Raw genomic sequence first — 9,520 nt, 5'->3', positions numbered from 1 at the left:
GCTAGAGATGTCATAGCTTATCGTTTGAAAGAAAAAAAAAAGGACTGCCCTCTTCTCTCTTCCACTGTTTTGGTCTTTTCTTAGTCACAAATCTTTAAAACGGCTATAGTCATCGTCCTGATAAAGCATGTGAATAAAAGAGACCTGTTTGGAGCTTGATAAACCAGGCCTGGATGCTACAGGAAGCTCAATTTTCAGGGCTCAGTCCCTGTAGAGCAGCAGGTGTGCTTCTCTTTGGAAAGCTGCTTCAGGGAAGAAAGAGACAAAGCAGACATTACAGTTCAATCTGAATGATAGAGGACAACATAAGTATTTTCTATATATTGACCTGATTCTCAGTCTTCCTGGAATAGTTAATTCTCCCAGAGTATCCAACTACAACTTATTTTCACATAGTTACATCATATATGTGTAACTTTGGCTTCTGCTTTCCCCATACAATTAAAATTGTTCATAAACATAATTTTATATTTTTTGCTGACTTAAATAGAAACTGGACTTCATTAACGTTAAAAACTTGTGCATCAAAGAACAGCGTCAAGAGAGTGAAAAGCCACAGAATGGGAGAATTTGCCAATCACGTATCTGAAAAAGGCTTAATATCCAGAATATATAAAGAACTCCTACAACTCAAACAAAAAGACAAACAACCCAGTTTAAAAATAGACAAAGGACCTGAATAGACATTTCTCCAAAGAAGACATATGAATTGCAAATACGCATATGAAAATATGCTCAACATCATCAGTCACTAGGGAAATGCAAATGAAAACTACAATGAGACGAGCACTTCACACCTGGGATAGCTATAATAAAAAATGGAAAATAACAAGTGTTGATGAACATGTGGAGAAGTTAGAACATTTGTACATTACTCATGGGAATGTAAAATGCTGTAGCTGCTGTAGAAAGCAGTTTGGCAGTTCCTCAAAAGTTAAACATAGAATTACCATTTAACCCAGCAATTCCACTCCTAGTCATATACCCAAAAGATCTGAAAACAGGAACTGAGGTACATATACAAGAATGTTCATAGCAGCATTATTCACAACAGTCAAAAGGTGGAAACAACACAAATGTCCATCAATAGATGAATGAATAAACTGTAGTATACCTCTACAATTGAATACTATGTAGCCATAAAAAGGAAAGAAACGTGAATACATGCTACAACCTGGAGGAATCTTGAAACACTATGTGAAGTGAAATAAACCAGACATTGAAGGACAAATATTATATGATTCCATTTATGAAATATCTAGAATAGGAAAATTCATAAGCAGAAAGTAGATTAGAGATTATCAGAGGCCAGGGGTAAGAGAGAATGGAGAATTACAAAAAAAAAAAAAAAAAAAGAGTGAGAAATATGTACAGAAAAACTGAAAGTAGGAAATAAAACTCACCAGTGATCTCACTACACAGGATAACTGGATATCCTGCCCTGCCAGCAGTCTTTCTTTCTTTCTTGTTTTAAAATCTATACATGGTGGTAAGTAAAAAGCTCTGGAGCTCAGACCTTCTGGGTACTCTGCCATTTACTAGCTATGACATCTCCGTGCTGCAGCTTTTTGGTAAAATACAAATAATAACAGAACCCACTTTAGATGGTTGATGTGTGGATTCAACTGGATAATACATTTTAAGTGATTAGCACAGTGCCAGACTCATGGTAAGAGCTCAGCAAATGGTAGCTATTGTATGCGTATATATTATATACATATGTATTATATATAACCTTATATATAATATATAAATAAATGCTGTACATATTGTTTTGTAGCCTACATAAATAAAAATTATTTATTAACTTTAAAAAAAATCATTTTTCATGGCCACATTGTATTCCATACTATGGCTGTAGCATTATCTATTTAACTGAGCCCCTGTTGTTTAATATTTAGGTAGTTTTTGATTTTTCATTATTTTACAAAATGCTATGGTGAGCACCCAAGATGTGTGGTGTGACTTTGGCACTGCTCAGCCTTCTGGGCTCTTGGGCACCCAAGCTGGTGCTCCATGCTGGGTAAGGCCCACGCTGGGAGACAGAATCTGAGTTCCAATTGTGCTTCTGCTCTATCTCTAGGCAATGCTGAGACTGCTCCTTTGTATCTGGGCCTTTGCTTCCTCATCTGTAAAACGAGAGCTTTAGAGGGAAAGATCTCAGGGACACCCTTCCGCTCTGTGATTCTCAGATTATCCTCCGCTAAGCTGTGGATTTCTCCAGCTCCGCTGTGGCCTTCCTCAGGGCTGTGTGAGCACACGCCTGAGCGTGTGTTTCAGTTTCTATTCTTAGCAGTGTGATCTTTAAACAAGGAATAGATTTGTGCATCTGTCTCATCTAAGACACATGCAGCTCCTGCTGGGCTGTTTCATTCTCCACCAGCCATTCATTCACATTAGAAACAGTGGCCCATTAAGGAAATAAGTGGATAGTGCTCTTCCATCAACCAAGATAAGGATTAAATGCTCTCTGATTTTGGGGGTTGGCCCTCTTTCGTCACCAGGCCTGGGCTCTGTCTGATTCAGCTATGGATGAGGTCAGGGGAATCTTGGTTTCAGCACCTCCCTCCCCATTCCACTCCCAAATCCTTTCTCTGGGCCGGGCCAGGGATGGTATTTGGGCAATGGTGGTTTTTAGAGATGATGAGTAACCAACATTCCAGATGAGAATGTCATTGTTTGTCCTGAAATAGTGTGGACCTCAATGAGTCTACTCTCCATCAAGAGTTCTCAGTTGTGGAAGTGTCTCAGAGTTACTTTAGAAATTTAAATAATACAACTTCAGATTCTTGGTCTGTAACTTCAGAGATTCTTATTTATTCAGTCTGGGGTGGAGCCCAGGTTCCTCATTTTGAGGCACTCAGGGGATTCAGAGGTGCATCCTCTGTTGAAAACATTGGCGTAGAGCAGTAGGATGTGCAAGCTCTTAACGCCCACAAAGACCAGGCAGGTGACATCAAAGGGGTGGGGTGTGATACAAGAGTGCTGGAGACTGAAGAACAGGAGCGTCCACACCTTCTCCTCAAGGGCAGCCTGTACTTAACCTTTAGCCAGCTGTCAAATGATAATGCTGGCCTGGTGTTGCTAGATATTCCACTTAAGTTTTCAGGAAGAGTTAGAAATCCAGATTTGTTTGTAACATAGCCTATTTTTAAATATTGGCAACCAATTTAAAAAAAAACAACACTTTTTTTTGGGAATTGAGTTGTGGGCTGAAACCTATCTGTTGGTCAAATCTGGCCCTAAATCTGCCTGTTGAAATCTCTTGACAACCCTTTAACCAGACAATTGCTCAACTTAAGTCAAAATGATGCATTCAACAGCCTTGATTGACAGCGTCACATGGTCTACGTTGTGAGGCTCTGAGGGGTTCTGGACAAAACACAGCTTGGCGTGGGGCAAAGTACTCTGAGCAGGGGAGTCAGGAGACCTGTATCCTGCTAACAACCTGCTAGGTCATATTGGGAAAGAAGTTCCTTCCCTATTCACAGGATTTCTTTCGGTAAGGGCAATGATTTCTATCCTTCTTCCCAAGGTTCTAGGTCACCCTTCCCATGTGGATTTATGTACCTTACCTGTTATCTCCCAACTACTTGAGAAGGAACCTTTTCGGATTAAGGTGAAAATCATCTTTAATTGGCTCGAACGACAATTAGATTTTTCCCATATTCTCCTAGGTCTTTAGCAATCTGTTTTTGCAGGGGAGTTTCTTTTTGCTGTACACGTTTGGGGTATTTTCTGAGGGCAAGAAAGCATTTTGGAATAGAATGTCTAGGTAGAGTTGAGCATACGGGCTTCTTGCTTTCTGAACCCTTGACTTTGAGTTAAATAAAACAAATAAATAAAGGACTAGAGTTGATATGGGGGACATCTTGAAGTAAAAAAATATTTTCTTGATAGCTCAAATAAAACCCTGTAATTGAATCTTTCTCCTTATAGCTTTATTGAGATTTAATTCATATACCATGAAATTCACTTTAAAAGTGTGTAAGTCAGTGGTTTTTAGTATATTGAGAGTTGCGCAACCCTCACAACTATCTAATTTCAGAACATTTGCATATCTACAAAAGAAACCCCATACCCATAATCAGTTACTCAACTGGTAATACCATTATTCCCTGAGCCCTGGCAACCACTAATCTATTTTCTGTTTCTATAGATTTTCCTATCCTGGACCTTCCGTATTAATGGCATCATATGATATGTGGTCTTTTGTGACTGATTTTTTCATTTAGCATAATTTTAAGGTTCATCCATGTTGTAGCATGTATCAATACTTCATCCCTTTTTATTGCCAAATAATATTCCATTGTATGAATAGACCTCATTTTGTTTATCCATTCATCAGTTGATGAACAATTGAGTTGTTTCCACTTTTTGGCTACTATGAATAATGCTACTATGAATTTGCATGTACAGTTTTTATATGGACATATGTTTTAATTTATCTTGGGTATATACTTAGGGGTAGAATTTCTGGGTTGTATGTAACTCTGTGTTTAACTTTCTTTTTTGGGGGGGGACTCACTTCTTTCTTTATTAGAATAGCCACATTTGGAGAGGTACCACACACTTACGTTTTACAGGACTACAAAGTTATCACAAATCCCAAAATTTTTAGCCACAGATATTTCATTTACTACATTTAAAGAAAAGCTTTCAAAACATCTGAGTTAGCTTGATATACAGAGACCCTGAATATATGAGAACTACATATTTTTAAATGCTTGTACTTCTTGCTCTAATAATGTCTTCTTTAAATGGAATCCAGCATTAAAGGGATTGAAATATGTAAGGTCATGACGCAGATGCTTTGGAGATAGTGAAATTAATCTGTACAACATGGGAAAAGATGTCGTGTGCACAGAAGTTCTATAAGGATTCACTGAGCCATCTGGGCTTCCATGGCTTGTGCTGTCCGTTCTGGTGCTAATTTTCCAAAAGGTTATTCACTTGGAAACAAAGCGACTGGATCTGTTTGTCCCATGTTGGCAGGGCTTCTCATGTTTCAAAATGAACTATTCCACCAATCTGATTCTTTCATACATCCTTCTGTTATCATTTGCGATGCTATCTTTTCTGCCTTCGCTGCAGGGATTTCTAAAAGAGCTTCAGGTTCTTCAAAGGTAATATTATTAGATAATTTGCTTGAGGACAACAAATTGTGTTCCATAACAGCTCTAAGATGCTAGAACCATCAGCTGTAGATGCTTTTTGGTGGGCATCAGCATGGCAGCGAATTCTTGAAGTTGATTTCCTCTGATGAGCCTATGCAGGTACATGCTCTCTAGGATCCCATAAGCATCAAGTTGCTGGCACCTTTCATCCTATAAAGAGTAGCTAGCATTTGACAACACTGCTGCCCTGCCGATGCTAAGATGGTACAGTGCCAAGCATATTTTAAGGCCTCTAGTCTTTCACTTTCATGCACTGTTGTCTTGTAAGAGCTCATTGTACCTTTGTGCAGCTTCAGTGAATTTTCTTCTATAACCAGGAACATGTGAATAGCATCCCTTATATTGTATCTGTAACTGTTCATTGGTTGGTTCATTCTGAAGCAATGGTGCTTGATTTATGTGAGCCTCCGCCTGGACTGGATCATCGTCCTCTAGCTATAGCCTCGCCATCTTCATGGAAGCCTCCAGGTTATAATCTACATTGTACTGTTTTTGTCCTGTTTCCAAAGGAATTCCCACCAACCCTTCGGCTGCATTTCTCCAATCTTCTTCTTTCTCATATACGGATGCAAGATGCTGTCTCATGGAAGCAGACTGCTCCTCAAATGAAATGACTTTAGGCTGGATGTTTTCCAAGGTAAAATGATAGATTTTTATGGCTGTGCTATCAGGCAGGTTCGGGAGATGTCAGAACTACCGTGAGATCACAAGGCTGACATTCTCATTTACCACTGCTTACACAAAAGCTTTCAAAGCTTCTAGTTGTTCTGCCCCAGATAACTGAATGGTGTTTTTTCCAGGATCTGACAATAGTTGCCTACCAGATCTTTATGAGAGCAGCTCGAATTCATGAGGTGGGCCAAAGCCTGTTGCATGGTTGCCGCCATCTTTCGTCCCTATGTTTGACTTTCGAGGAAATGCCAGACTGTTTTCCAAAGCAGCAGCACCATTTTACATTCCTGTCAGCAATGTATGAAGGTTCCAGTTTCTCTACCTCCTCGTCAACATTTGTTATTATCTGTCTTTTTGACTATAGTTACCCTAGTGGGTATGAATTGATATCTCATTGTAGTTTTGATTCTGTAGTTGAATCTATTCCTCTTGGCCTGTCTTCAGTCATATGCCCATCCTTCAGCTAATTATCGTGTCCAGTGGAGGTTGATAATCTTAAGTGAATGAGGGTGATCCCCTGGAGCTGGGGGTGCATGTCAACCATTCCCAAACTATGGAGGGGAAATTTGGAGATACTATTTGAAAAGAAGGAAAATAGATGCCTGGGAGGCAACCAACATGTTTTCAACAGAATGGGTTTGCACGCTTGGTTTCAGTGTTGGAATTGTCCAATACATAGGATTGTAGTGGTGCAGAGTAGGAAGGAAAGAAAATCTTGGTCAGGAATCAGGCAAAGAAGCAGCTCAGCAAATAGGTTATTAAAATAGGTTCTACTGAAAATGGATTTCTCCCTGAAAACTCTAGTCACCGAACACATAAGTGCTCACTATTGTAGCCTCCTTTCCTTTTGCTGGTCAACTAGCATCAGGCTCAGAACCCCCCCGAGCACTCCTCTGCCAGATACAGTCACAGAATACTGAGGAATTCATTATAATTGTTTTATGACCTACTCGTATATCTGATTTCCCCAGACTAAATAGTTGTGGCTGGTATAGCTATGTTTTTTTGCTCAGAGAATAACTTACTTTCTTTTGGATATTTTTTAGATTTGGTAAGCTTTTCTGATTATCATACCTACTTGAAAGGAGAGAAAGATTTTGGATTGTACTTTAGGAGGGAAGGAGCATAAGGAGGACTCTTTGGTCATCTTCTCGGTCCTGAAGTATTACGGGACATTTCAGGGCTAGGCAAACACTGAGAGGCATTTGTCGGAAGCATAACTGGCCCTTTCTCAGCTCCTCCTTGACATGGGTTCCTTTTTCTTTTCTCTTTCCCTTTTCTCCTTCTTTTTACATTGATAATAATATCTGTCATTGAGGCTTTTCTGGCTACTACTGCTGTGTAACAAACTCCCTCCCCCCCAAAGAAAAATAGGTGCTTAAGACAAACATTTCCACACTTAAAAAAGCAAAAGATATTTGACAACTAAATGCAAGGCCTGCTGACCCTAGACTGGATCCTGTACTAGAGGGGAAAAATGCTTTAAAGTACATTATTGAGTCAACTGACAAAATTGGAATATAAATGGTAGATTAAAGTATTCATATCAATGTTAAGTTTGCTAAAGTTGATAAATGCACCGTGGTTATGTGAGATAATATCCCTTTTCTTAGGAAATACACACTGAAGCACTTAGGGATAAAGAGTCATAATGTCTGTAACTTATCCTTAAATGGCTAAAAAAGGTCATTTTTACTAATGAATTACACATAAATTTATATATATGAATATACATCACACATGTATGAAAGAGAGAGAAACAAAGGAAGATAGAGAGAATAATAAAGGAAGTAGGGTAAAATACTCACAATAGTTGAATTTGGGTAAAGGTGTATGGGTGTTCTTTATATTTTATACATAGAAATTATTCCCAAATAAAAAGTTTTAAAAAGTAAAACCAGTTTACTATTTTATTTTGTTCATGATTTTGTGGGTCAGGAAGGGCTGGGCTGGGTAGCTCTTGCTTGGAATCTCTCAAGCAGTTGCAGTCAGTCAGATGCCAGCAGAGGCTGTAGTCATCTGAAGGCTGGACAGAGCTGGGTGTCCAAGATGTCTCACATGGCTGGCAGTTGATGCTGGCAGTAGGATAGGGGCTCAGCTGGACCTTTGACTGGCATGCTTACATGTGGCTTCTCTGGCATGGCAGTCTCAGTGTAGCCAAACTTCCTACTTTGTTTCTCCCAGAGCGAGAATACCAAGAGAACAGGTGGAAGCTATGTGGCCTCTTCTGACCTAGCCTTGGAAGTCATACAACATCTCATCTGCTGCATTCTACTGGGTCCAAGGGAGTCACTAGGTTGTGTCCAAGAACATGCAGTCATGTTCCAAAACTGCCATAAGTGCTTACTATATGCCAGGCACTAGTATATGTATTAACTCATTTGATTCTTGCTGAAAAAAAACAACCCTTAAGGTAGGTAGTCTTACTCTCCTTATTTTAGAGAAGAGGAAACTGAGGCACAAAGGTTAAGTTAGTTCCCAACATCACATCATTCTTGAAAGATCTAGGATTTGAATCCAGTCTGGCCCCAGAGCCCATGGCCTTATATAACTACTACCCTACACCGCCTCTACATAGAGTTGTGGTTCCTGCTACATTTGGTTAAACTACCATACACATAGATAATCCACGTTTCATTCACAATCTGTGGCATGCAAACTCTCCCAAAACGTTCAAAATCATGTAACACAATTCTTTTCTTCTCAGCTCTGGCTTTGGCATATGTGGTTTCCTTTTCCTGGAGTACTTGTCTTCCAATTATTTGTCTGTCTATATTATTTATTATTCAGGTCTTTTAGGAAGCCTTCCCTGACCACGCAGCCCTGGGGTGAGTGCTTCTCCTATGGGCACACAGGCCACCAGTGCTTAGTAGTTACAGCCCTTATTATTATGCCTTACCCTTGGCCTGTTGCCCTGACTGTCTCTCTCATTGGACGCTAAGTTCCCTGAGGGCAAGGATATCGGTTTGTTCACAGAAGGATTTCCAGCACAGTGCCTGGTATGCAGAATGTAAATAAATACAAACTAATCTCTCACACTCATACTCTGCATACACAATTATCATATATTTCTCACACATAGACACACCACTAAAACACTCTTCTGCCACATACAAAATCTGTCACATGCACTCTTGTCCACGCATGCTCAACCACTGTGACTTATTCCCCAGTGCTCAGTGTCTGTCACATTCCTCACACAGTCACCACAAGCTCATCACACACACAATTACTGTGACACTGCTCTAATCCTCAATCATTGTCACATACTGTTTTTCACACAATCCTGGTCACCATCGGTACTCTTACAGCAGGATATTTACTCTCTGACAAAGTGAGTTACAATGAGAACAGCTCTATTTTTCACACATGCCTTCACATACTGTATTTTTCATCCACATAATCCCTGACAATCCCTGACATACACAATTATGGTCACACACTGTCTACCGTCTTTCCACTTCCACTTGACACCCACTCCCATGCTGTTCCTCACACAGGTACGCACGCGCGCGCGCGCACACACACACTCGCAGTCAAGGGATTGGAAGGGCAGGGCCGCAGGGGTCTGAGCCCCGGGTCAGCTCCTGAATCTCAGCTCCAGCCCGCGCGGCCCCGCCCCGGCCCGCCCCCCTCATGCATATGCAGCACCTCAGCCTAGCAGTCCAGCC

At 40.3% G+C, this 9,520-nt stretch overlaps 1 pseudogene; it reads right to left on the bottom strand.

The window, feature by feature from the left end:
• Positions 1-4,004: 4,004 nt before the first annotated feature.
• On the bottom strand, positions 4,005-7,477 carry LOC109459720 (COP9 signalosome complex subunit 4; annotated as a pseudogene).
• Positions 7,478-9,520: the final 2,043 nt, after the last annotated feature.

The sequence above is a fragment of the Rhinolophus sinicus genome, linkage group LG06 (assembly GCF_036562045.2).
Source record: "Rhinolophus sinicus isolate RSC01 linkage group LG06, ASM3656204v1, whole genome shotgun sequence".
NCBI lineage: Eukaryota > Metazoa > Chordata > Mammalia > Chiroptera > Rhinolophidae > Rhinolophus > Rhinolophus sinicus.
The sequence above is the reverse complement of the archived record's forward strand: the minus strand, read 5'-3'. Positions and strand labels throughout refer to the sequence as shown.